This window comes from Pteropus medius, unplaced genomic scaffold (assembly GCF_902729225.1).
Source record: "Pteropus medius unplaced genomic scaffold, Ma_sr-lr_union100, whole genome shotgun sequence".
Lineage (NCBI taxonomy): Eukaryota > Metazoa > Chordata > Mammalia > Chiroptera > Pteropodidae > Pteropus > Pteropus medius.
The window spans coordinates 2,604,634-2,616,545 of NW_024349800.1; the positions used below are offsets into that span (position 1 = coordinate 2,604,634).

General features: G+C 36.1%; 1 pseudogene; it reads left to right on the forward strand.

Moving 5' to 3' along the window:
* The first annotated feature begins 1,919 nt into the window (after positions 1-1,919).
* On the forward strand, positions 1,920-2,038 carry LOC120622359 (uncharacterized; annotated as a pseudogene).
* Positions 2,039-11,912: the final 9,874 nt, after the last annotated feature.

Genomic DNA, 11,912 nt, shown 5'->3' on the forward strand with positions numbered 1-11,912 from the left:
CCTGCACTCTCGCTTGTGCCTGGCATGAGGTGGGCACATCGTTAAGAACAAAGCATCCAAATCCAGGGTCAAGGTGAGGCCGAGTATACCTCGGGGGCATTCCAAAGGCGCCAGTGTGGGTCATCTTTTCCCTACAAGAAAATAGCTGTGGTTTGGAATCTGCCAAGGGATCTGACGAACTGACTACTATTTACTATCCTTGTGACCTTGCACTTGCACTCGTTGAACCTGTTTCTCCATCTGTAAAGTAGGCAGATTAAGCCCACTTAGAAGTGGAAGGGGGTGTTGAAAACTAATCTCTGTTAGTGGCCTTCCGAGTACTGGACCCCAGGCAGAGGTCAGTCTGATGAAATTTACATCTGTCTGCAAATCATCATCATCATCATCATCATCATCATCGTCATCATCATCATCATGTAAGGTTGCCAGCTTTTTTCCAGGAGGGAAAGGGATTGGTTGTTGTTTTTCTGAGATTATGTATTTCCTGCTATCTTAGTGTAAAAATTACCTTTTTAAAAGAAATGGTAATGATAGTTAATAGGAATTTTTTTATGTTCTTATTGGGCAAAATTAAAAATAAGCAGTATCATTTTCATTCCGCCTCCCCGCAAAAAAATTACGAGTCCATGAAATCTCACAATTTGGGGACCTCAGACCCATATGAGGTCATCTCGCCTAAGCACAGAGTGCTCAATAAGTTTGATTACCTTACATCAGTTCATTGCAGAAGGTATCTTGGCTGTCTCCTGAGAGCCCTAAGATAATGGAATCATAAGCTGGAAGGGGCCGTGGAGAGTCTTGTTCTATACCTTCTCCCACAGATGGAAAACAAAAATAAAAGATGGAGATTTAAGTATACAAAGAAGTAGATCGATCCTGCCAGTTAGGATGATAAACCTGATTCATGAGTTTATTCATACATAGCATAAATATGTGATAGGCCCCTGCTATGTTCCAGGCAAAGTATAGTGCTAAGCTCTGGAAAGAAGATGGTGGATAAAACAGATGTGGTCCCTGTCCTCCTGAAGCTCACAGCTTCATGGGGAGATAGAAGGTGCTGGGAAGAGGGAGCAGGCAAGTAGTCATCTTCAAAGAGTACTTCAAAGTCTCCTTCCATGGGTGCTCTTAGTTTGGGTACTATTCTGAACACAAGTTATTGGAACCAGAAACTCCATCTTTTTTCTTTACTCTGCTATGAATTATTGCCTTTTTTTCTATCCTGCTGAGTCAAGCTAAGCAGTCCAGGAAAAAACCTACAGAAGTCCACTTACTACTCCCAAGGCAAGAACTGAGAGTTCTTGCTAAGATAGCCCCCCAGTTCCTCACCGGTTGTTCTATTTTAGCTCTGCAGAGCAAAGGCACTCTGTAGAGATCTGCCTACAACCCACACCACTTCTGACATCAGTACCTTTCTTTAAAGAAATTCCTTTCTCCATCACTCAGTCCCTAGGTTTGATGAGACTCACCCTGCCATCATACACCTCTCCATAGTAGGGTAAGTAATCAGGCCTGGACAATGAGAATAATCCATTGTACTACACACAATGATTGATTCAAGGGTGGGGCTCATAAGCCAACCCAAATAGTTGAGGATAATATCCAGGTCGTTTGTTGCAGTTCACAAGAAAAAGGTGCTCTCCTTCTACTAAGTTTGTTGAGCTGGGGGAATGGTAAGCTTTAGCTACTGGGGGCCATCTTTGACATGCCAAGCAGAGAGTTTGTCCAAGAATAAGGTGAACACAAAGGGAAGATAAGAAGTGGAGAGAGAGAGTTCTGATGATGTAGTTTGAGCACCTGGATCCATCTATGCCTAAAGACCTACTTCTGGATTGCTCTGTTAGGTGAGCCAATAAGTTCGATTTCTGCTTAGGCCAGTTTGAGTTGGGTTTTTGCCACTTCCAATCAAAATAGTCCAAATAGTCTACAGCCATGCCACCCTGAAAGTGCCCGATCTCGTCTGATCTCAGAAGCTAAGCAGGGTCGGGCCTGGTTAGAATTTGGATGGGAGACCACCTAGAAATCCTAGGTGCTGTAAGCGTTTTAAAAAAAAAAAAAGTCCAAATAACTTACCTACATTCCCCCAAAAGAGAGCAGGGCTGGTATACTGGATTATTTATATTGTGGAATACCTGACTAGGTGAGCTACTCCTGACATATTAGAATTAAAAAACCAGAATTTGAGGCCCATCTCTGCCACTGATCAACTGTGAGACCCAGGATGGTGATGATACTCTGCAGAGCCCAATTTTCTTCTTTTATAAAATGGAGAAAAACATCCTTCCTACAGATGTTGTGAGGATTAAAAGAGATAACGGATAGAAAAGAGCTTTGTAAATTAAAAATGGCTTTATGAATATAAGTGATTGTCATTAAATTTTAATAAGTGGATTGCCCAAGGAGTAGAAATAGCAGTAGTATTGGAAAGGCAATTGCTGAGTGGTGAGTAGCTGGGACAGAACGTCTCCTTTTTTTAAAGACGAACCTTGGAGCAGTTATAGAAAGAAAGTTTGGTCACTCTCTACAGAAAGAACTTCTCATTGTCCCCAGGGAGTGGCCAGACCAGAATGAAACAGTTGCGGGATCAAGATGGGGACTATTGACCATAAGGCAAAGATGATGCTGGACTGAGCACCCCGTATAAATCAGGAGAAAAGGAGCCTCTAGGGCACTTCCAGCCAATATTCTGGTGAAGAAAGCTTTGTAACTTTCCAGATACTCTTATGCCTAAGTAAAGTGTTCAGTTACATTGCATAATCATTAAGTTCTCACAACATTTTAGGTTCCTTACCTTTGCTTTACATATATTGTCTGATTTGATCTTCACAATAACCCTATGAGATTGTGTATATGGGCTGAATTGTTCCCTACCCCTAATTCATATATTGAAGTCCTAACTTCCAGTACCTCAGAATGTGACTGTATTTTGGAGACAGGGCCTTTAAAGAGATAATTAAGATAAAACAAGGTTATATGAGTGAGCCTTAATCCAATATGATTGTGTCCTTATAGGAAGTGGCGATCAGGAGGACATAGATAGGACACAGACCAAGAAACACCAATGAAGAACATAAAAATAAAGTGACCATAGAAGAGAGGTCTCATAAGAAACCAAACTTGCTGACAACACTGTCTTGGATGTCTAGTCTCCAGAACTGTGAGAAAATAAATTTCTGTTGTTTAAACCACGCAGTCTAGTATTTTGTTATGGCAGCCCTAGGAAACTAATACATGTTGGTACTTCTATATTCCCATTTTGCAAATGAGGACACTGAAGTTAAATGACTTGCTCAAAGTCACACATCTAACAAGTGGAGGACCTGAGATGGTTCCCCAGGTAGCCTATTCTATAGTCCACATTCTTAATAACCAGACCGTAGAGATCGTTCTAGAGAGTGGATTCAATTCTTCTCAGCTACCTTTGTTTCCTTTTCTTATCCATATATTTTGGTTATAATCACATGCAGTGGCATCAGATATCTGGCTTCAAGTCTTATTTATGCTTTTGATTGCTTTTAAGCCTCAGTTCCTTCACCTGTAAAGTGGAGTTGATGATAATAGTGGTATCTTTCTTCAAGAGTGTTCAGGAAGGTTGAATGAGATATTGTGCACACAAAGTGCTGAGCACTTGGAAAACATTCAAAGCTATTTGCTATTATCATTGCATTGCTAGAAAGTGGGAGCTCCAGGATTCAAACATAGAACTGATTTGGTCAAAGCTAATGCACGTAACCCTTACACTGAACTATCCAAAGTTGCTGAGCTACCCTGAACAAGCCCAATCCCCTCTGATCTCGGAAGCTAAGCAGGGTCGGGCCTGGTTAGTATTTGGATGGGAGACCACCTAGGAAGACCAGGTGCTGTAGGCGTAAAAAATAAAAAAATAAATAAGGATTGTAAACTGACAAGGTCCTTGCAATCTGTGATGTCAACCAAGGGTTGCCTCCCCTAAAAACAAACAAACAAACAAAACAACGACGACAACAACAACAAAGTTACTGAGTTCCTACAGAGAGGCACAAGAGCTATGGATATTTGTATTCTAACCCTGATACCCAGACTGTGTGGTTTTGAGCAAGTTATTTAAATTCTCTGAAACTCATTTTTCTTATCTATAAAATTGAACTAACAACTACATAACCTCACATGGTTTAAATGAGGTAAAATATGTAGATGCTCGGTAAACATTAGTAGAGAATTTTGTCTTTTGTAGGAGGTTAGTTTCTAAAGACAAATGCAATTGGGGGGAAATATGGTATAAATCAGCGATTCTCAACCTTTTTGGCATCAGGAACCAGTGCTCCTATGAAAATCTAATGCCTGATGATCTGAGATGGAGCTGAAGCGGTGATGCTGGTAGCACTGGGGAGCGGCTGCAAATACAGATGAAGCTTCACTCCCTTGTCTGCTGCTCACCTTCTGTGCAGCCCAGTTCCTAACAGGCCATGGACTGGTACCAGTCTGCAGCCTGGATGTTGAGGACCCCTGGTATAAATTACCCTTTTAAAAAATCTCTTAATTGTTCATAAAGTACAGTATGCAAAGTTTCACATATACCACCCCATCCTGTCGTTCTTAGGTACTAAAGTTTAAGAAAACTGAGATAGACTAAAGAAAGAAACAAAAAGAAAGTCCATTTTCAGATATGGAGACAACGAAACCATTCTGTCTTAAAAACATTATTAATCCTTAAAAAATGGGGGTAGATGGAACATTCTAAAGGATTCATATTTACCTGTATGCAGAATTTACTCTTTACTTATCTATAAGTCTCTAAAACATCAACAACAACAAAAAAATAGATCCAATTGTGTTTGTGAGGAGTAAAATAAATAACACTGTCACCTCTTAAGGAATCAATCCTTAAATGTATGTATGAAGCAATAATGAAATATCTGCTGGGTTTGTCTGTCCAGCATTCCATTTTCCGTTCTTCTAATAATAGTACTCAGCTTCTTTTAGGGAACTGCCCCTCCCCGCTCTTTGGTCAGAAGTGAATATGGGTCCCAGGCTAGTCAATCGTACTGACTGTCTTAGTCAGCTCTGGCTGCTATTACAAGATACCAGACTATGAATAATCGAGTCTTGGTGAGAGCTCTCTTCCTTATAGCTATGGATGGCTACCTTCTTGCTGTTTCCTCACATGGCAGAGAGGCAAAGGCAGAGCGGGGAGAGAGGGAGAGCAGGAGAGAGAGAAAAAGAGAGCTCTACGTCTCTTCCTCTTTTTATAAGAACACTAATCCCATTATAGGGTCTCTATTCTCATGACCTCATCTAAACCTAATTACCTCCCTTTAATTTAATTTGATTTGATTTGCATTTCCCTAATGACTAGGGATGTTAAACATCTTTTCACTTGCTTACTGATTTCATGTACTTTGGAGAAATGTCTATTCACATTATTTTCTCATTTTGGGATTGGGTTCTTTGTTGCTGAGTTGCAGGAGTTCTTTATATTTTCAGAATATTAGTTGCTTATCAGATATATGATTTGTAAATATTTTCTTCCATGCTGTGTGTTGTCTTTTCACTTTCTTGATCGTGTCCTTTGATGCACGAATGTTTTAAATTTTGATGACGTATAGTTTATCATTTTTTTTCTTTTGTTGCCTGTACTTTTGGTGTCATATCCAAAAAAATCATTGCTAAATTCAATGTCATGAAGTTTTCCCCTAAGTTTTCTTCTAAAAGTTTTATAGTTTTTAGCTCTTACATTTAGCTCTTTGATCTATTTGAATTAATTTTTGTGTAAGGTACGGGTCTAACTTCATTCTTTGCATGTGGCTATCTAGTTGTCCCAGAAATATTTATTGAAAAAACCTGTCCATTCCTCATTGGATGATTTTGGCACTCTTGTTGAAATTCAACTGACCATACATGTGAGGGTTTATTTCTGGGCTCTCTATTCTATTCCATTGGTCTGTAAGTCTATCTTTATGCCAGCATTATTGTTTTGAAGAAAGCAAGGGTTTTAATCATATTAAATCTTAACATGATAGATCGTTGCTTTGTACATAGATGTTTCACTGTATTTTATTTATGTTTTAGGAAATTGTTTGGGGCTTGATGTTGACATGTCATGCATATAATTTTTCCCATTTAAAATAATGGGAACCAGGCTTCCTTCCAGTCTGTATTTTCACACAGAACATCTGACTTCTAACACAGATTACTGATGTTAAGCAAGAGATTTCTGTATTTTATGTCTACTCTTAGTTGATTACCCTTAAATTTTTAAACATGCATAGTTAATATCTAAAATAAATCAAGATCTCTATACTCCTATGCAGAAATGGATCTTAGAATATTTTAACTTAGAACCATATTCTTCCATCTTCATTGTTATTGTTGCCTATGTATTTTTAGTTCCATTTCTAGTGAAAACCCCCAAAGTATAATTTTTAAAAGTCAGATTTATTGAAGGATAATTAACATACAATAAATTCACTCTTTTCAGCATTGTCAAACACATGGAGATGTGTAACCACTACCCAGTTAAGATATAGAACAGTTCCATCATTCCCCAAAATTTCCTGATTCCCCTTTGACATTGGCTCCTCATCACATCCTGAACCCTGGGCAACAATGTGATTGTTTTCTATCACTATGGGTTTTGCCTTTTTGACAATGTCACATAAAGGAAACCATATAGTATGTACCCTTTTGAGTCTGACTTTAACTTGGTATAATGCATTTGCAATTGTTGGGTGTATCAGTAGTTTGAATAGTATCCATTGTATAGGTAAACCATAATTTGTTTATTTGTTCATGAATGAAGGCTATTTGGGCCATTTGGATTGTTTTCACATTTTGACAATTATAACTAAAGCTACTATAGACATTCATGTATAGGTTATTTTGCCCATTTTCTATTAGGCTGTTGGTTATCTCATAAAGTTTTGAAAGTTCTTCATATATTGTGGATACTAGTCCTTTTTAAATATGTGTTTTGCAAATATTTCTTCCTAATTTGTAGCTCATCTTTTATTCCCTTAACAATATCTTTTGAAGAGCAGAAGTTCTTAATTTTGATGTAGGCCATTTTATCATTTTTTTCATTTTATGGATTATATTTTTAATATAATATTTAAGAAAAATTTGCCTGAGCTAGGTAATAAAAATTTTCCTCTCTGCTTCCTTTTAGAAGATTATGTACATGTAAGTACATAGTTCACTTTGAGTTAATTTTTTTTTTTTTGAGGAGAGATTAGGGTTTATGTTCATCATTTGTGTATGGATATCTAATTGTTCCAGCACTATTTGTCAAAAGACTGTCTTTTCTCCTTTCAATAGCCTTTGTCAAAAATCAATCTAAATACATTGAGATACCTCTTCACACCCACTAGGGTGGCTAAAAATAAAAAGATAATAACAAGTGTTGACAAGAATGTGTAGAAATTGGAATCCTCATGCACTGATGGTGGGAATGTAAAATGGAGTAGCTACTTTGGAAAACAATTTGGAAGTTTCTCAAAATGTTAAACATAGTAATACTATAGGTCCAGCAATTCTACTCCTCACATAGGTGAACAATCACTAAACCATAACCTCAGATCTGGAAACCAGAAAGGCTGTACACACCTTAACACACAGTTGGGGGCAACTAAATGTTATCCATGTGTTCCAAGTTTGAGGTCTTCCCAAGAGAAAAAAAAACATATGTATACACAAAAACCTGTGCATGAATGTTCATAACGCATTATTCATAGCAGCCCCAAGGTGGAAATATCCTAAATGTCCATCAACTGATGTCTAGAACATAAAATGACACATATTCTATGGTGTAGAAATACACATATCTATGGTATAGCTATACAATTAAATATTATTCAGCCATAAAAAGGAATGAAGTACTAACACATGCTACAACATAGATGGACCTTGAACAGTATGCTAAGTAAAAAAAAGTCAGTCACAAATTATATTATTCCTTTTATATGGAATGTCTAGAATAAGCAAATCTATAGGGACAGAAAGTAGATTTGTGGTTGCCTAAGGTTGGAGGAGTGGGAGAGTGAGGGGTAACTGCTAATGGGTACGGGGTTTCTTTTTGACATGATTAAAGTATTCTAAAGTTAGATTTTAGTGATGTTTGCACACTTTGTGAATATACTAAAGCCATTGAATTGTACACTTTAAATAGGTGAATTTTATGGTATGTGAATGATCTCCAAAAAAATATGTTTTAAAAATAAATTGACTATATGTTTGGATCTTTTTCTGGATTCTATTTTGTTCCATTGATTTGTGTCTATTCTTTCACCTGGACTACTGTAGCTTTATAATAAGATTTGGTACCAGGTAGTATGAGTCCTCCAACTTTGTTCTTTTTCAAAATTATTTTGATTATTCTATTTCTTTTACTTGTCAACATAATTCTTAGAATCAGCTTGATGGTGTCTACTCAAATTCCTGCTGGAATTTTGAAGTAGATTGGATTGAATCTATAGATTTATTTTGTGAAAATTGACATCTTAACAATATTGAGTCTTATAATCCATGAGCAAGGTGTCATGCAATTTGTCTCAGTTTTCTTTGCTTTATTTCACTAGTGTTTTGTGGTTTTCAGCATTCAAATCTTGCACAACTTTTGTTAAATTTATATATATTTCATGGCTTTTTTGTACTATTGTAAATGGTACTATTTTTTACATTTCAATGTCTGATTGCTCATTGCTACTGTATAGAAATACAATTGATTTTTGTGTATTGACCATGTATCCAGTGACCTTGCTAAATTACTTGTTAGTTCTAGATTTTTGTATATTTGTTGGGATTTCAACAACCAGTGGGTGAAAGGTGAAATCAGAAAGTAAATCAAATATCTTGAAACAAATGAAAATAGAAGCACAACATACCAACTTATGGGTTGTAGCAAAAACAGTTCTAAGAGGGAGATTATAGTGATAAATGCCTACATTAAAAATAAAGTTCTCAAATGACCTAACTTTATGCCTCAAAGAACAAAACAAAAAACAAAACAAAACAAAAAAGCAAGAACAGACTGAGCATAAGGAAGAAAGGAGCTAACAAAGTTCAGAGCAAAAATAAATGAAATAGAGGATAGAAAAAACAATAGAAAAAATAAACAAAACTATTGGTTTTTTGAAAAGATAAACAAAATTGATAAATCTTTAACTAGACTGACCAAGAAAAAAAGAGAGGGGTCTCAAATATATACAATTAGAAATGAAAGAGGAGACATACCACAGAAATACAAAGGATCATAAGAGACTACTATGATATGAGCAACTAATTGTCTATTATATTTCAATAAAGCCACACACAAAAAAAGAGACTACTATAAACAATTATATACCAACAACTTGGACATCCTAGAAGAAATGGATAAACTCCTAGAAATAAACAACCTGCCGAATCTGAATCATGAAGAAATAGATCATCTAAACAGACCAATAATGAATAATGAGATTGAATCGGTAATCAAAACTATTCCAACAAAAGACCAGGACCACATGGCTTCATGGGTAAATTCTACCAAATATTTAAAGAAGAATTAATGCCAGTCTTTCTCAAATCTTCCAAAAAACTGAAGAAGAGAGAACACTCCCAAACTCATAGTACGAAGCTAGCATTACTCTGATAATGAAGCCAGATAAAGATACTACAAGAAAAGAAGATTACAAGACAATATCCCCGGTGAATATGGATGCAAAATTTTTCAATAAAATACTAGCAAACTGAATTCAACAGCACAATAAAAGGATCATACATCATGATCAAGTGGAATTTATCTCTCAGATACAAGGATATCTTATATTCAAATCAATGAATATAATATATCACATTAATAGAATGAAAGATAAAAACCACATGATTGTTTTAATAGATGCAGAAAAATCCTTTGACAATATTCAACATCATTTCATGGTAAAATCTCTCAACAAATTAGGTATAGAAGGAACATACCTCAACATAATAAAGGCCATATATGACAAATCCACAGCTAACCTCATATTAAATGGTGAAGTGCAAAAGCTTTCCCTCTAAGACCTAAAACAAGAAAAGTGTACCCACTCTCACCACTCCTATTCAACATAGTACTAGAAGTCCCAGCCAGAGCAATTAGGCAAGAAAAATAAGTAAAAACATCCAAATCAGAAAATAAGTAGAATTGTCTGTTTGCTGATGACATGATCTTGTATATAGAAAAATCCCAAAGACTCTACCCACAAAAAATTCTGTTAGAACTAACAAATGAATTGAGTAATGTTTCAGGATACAAAATTAACATATAAAAATCAGTCACATTGCTATATATTAACAAAGAACTATCTGAAAAAGAAATAAATGATCATATTTAGGATCAAAAACAATAAAATGCTTAGGAATAAATTTAAGGAAGTGAAGTATCTATACATTAAAAACTATGAGACATTAAAGAAAACACAAACAAATAGAAAGATATCCTGCGTTCATGGATCAGAAGAGTTTTAATATTGTTAACATGTTCATACTACCCAGAGCCATCTATTGATTCAATGCAAACCCTATCAAAATTCTAGTGAGAATATGGAGAAACAATAACTTTCTTTCATTGCTGGTGGGAATACAAAATGGTCTGGCCATTTTGGAAAATGCTTTGGTAGTTTCACACAAAATTAAATGTACTCTTGCAATATGATCCAACATTCACACTCTTTGGTAATTATCCAAAGGAGTTGAAAACAAATGTCCACACAAAAAATCTGCCTGTGGATTTTTTTTCCTTTTCCAAAGGAGAGAATTTATTGTCATAACATTCAGATGCGATCTTATATTCAGTTAACAGGCCACACTCAGAGCAACCACTAAGGGTAATGCAGCCAGCCAACATGTTACTAAGCAAAAAAACCCCTAATACAGTCATTTCTTTTTTTCTCCAAGCAAATGACCAAACCTACTTAGATCCCAAACTGAAGGCAAATCACACTGTCAAATATATATTGTATATACATATGTGTGTGTGTGTGTGTGTGTGTGTATGCTGATTATAAAAGAGGGGATTGAGCTATAAAATAAGATTACAGCCTTAATAACACCATCACCTAAAGGTGTTCTTTAGAGGAAGAAAAATAACCTCAGTTAAGGAATCATTTTCAGATTCTGTAATTCACTTGGCCTCATATCCTTCAACCCTATGCACATGGATGTTTATAACAGCTTTATTTATAATTGCCAAAACTTGGAAGCAACTAAGATGTCCGTCAGTACAAGAGTTGATATATAAACTGGTACATCCAGACAATGAAATATTATTCAATGTTAAAAAAGAAATGAGCTATCAAGACATGAAAAGACATAGTGGAAGCTTGAATGCATATTAGTAGTAGTGAAAGAAGCCAATCTGAAAAGGCTACATACCATATGATTCTAACCATATGACATTTGGAAAAGACAAAACTATGGAGACTGTGGATTATGGAAATATTCTATAGAGATATGTCACATTTTCTCTGGCAGGGGCCTGTGGGTTTCATCAATTCTAGACCAACTTTTAAAATTATTTCTTTGCTTGGGAGGTTAACTTTTCAACAATGACAGCAATGACCCAAGAACTTTTCATTTTTCAACTCTGTAATCCATCTGTAATATTCTTTATCATAATCACAAGATGGCTGCAGCAGACATGGTCACATCCAGAGAAAAGGAAGAGGGCACATTCTCCTATGCATCTCCTTCTATTAGGGAGGAGAATCTTTCCCACAGTCTCTTTGAAGACTTTCCCTCATATCCAATTGTCCAGGACTCAGTAACCTCCCTGTATCTATCCATGAAAGAGTCTGGGAAAGTGAGTCTGGGCATTCTCTACTTTCTATGGTGGGAGATGGTGAAGGAGGTGGAAATGGCTTGTTGGTAGGTAACCTTTACAAACATTTCTATGAGTGTGGACCAGGAAAAAAGATATTTTGTTA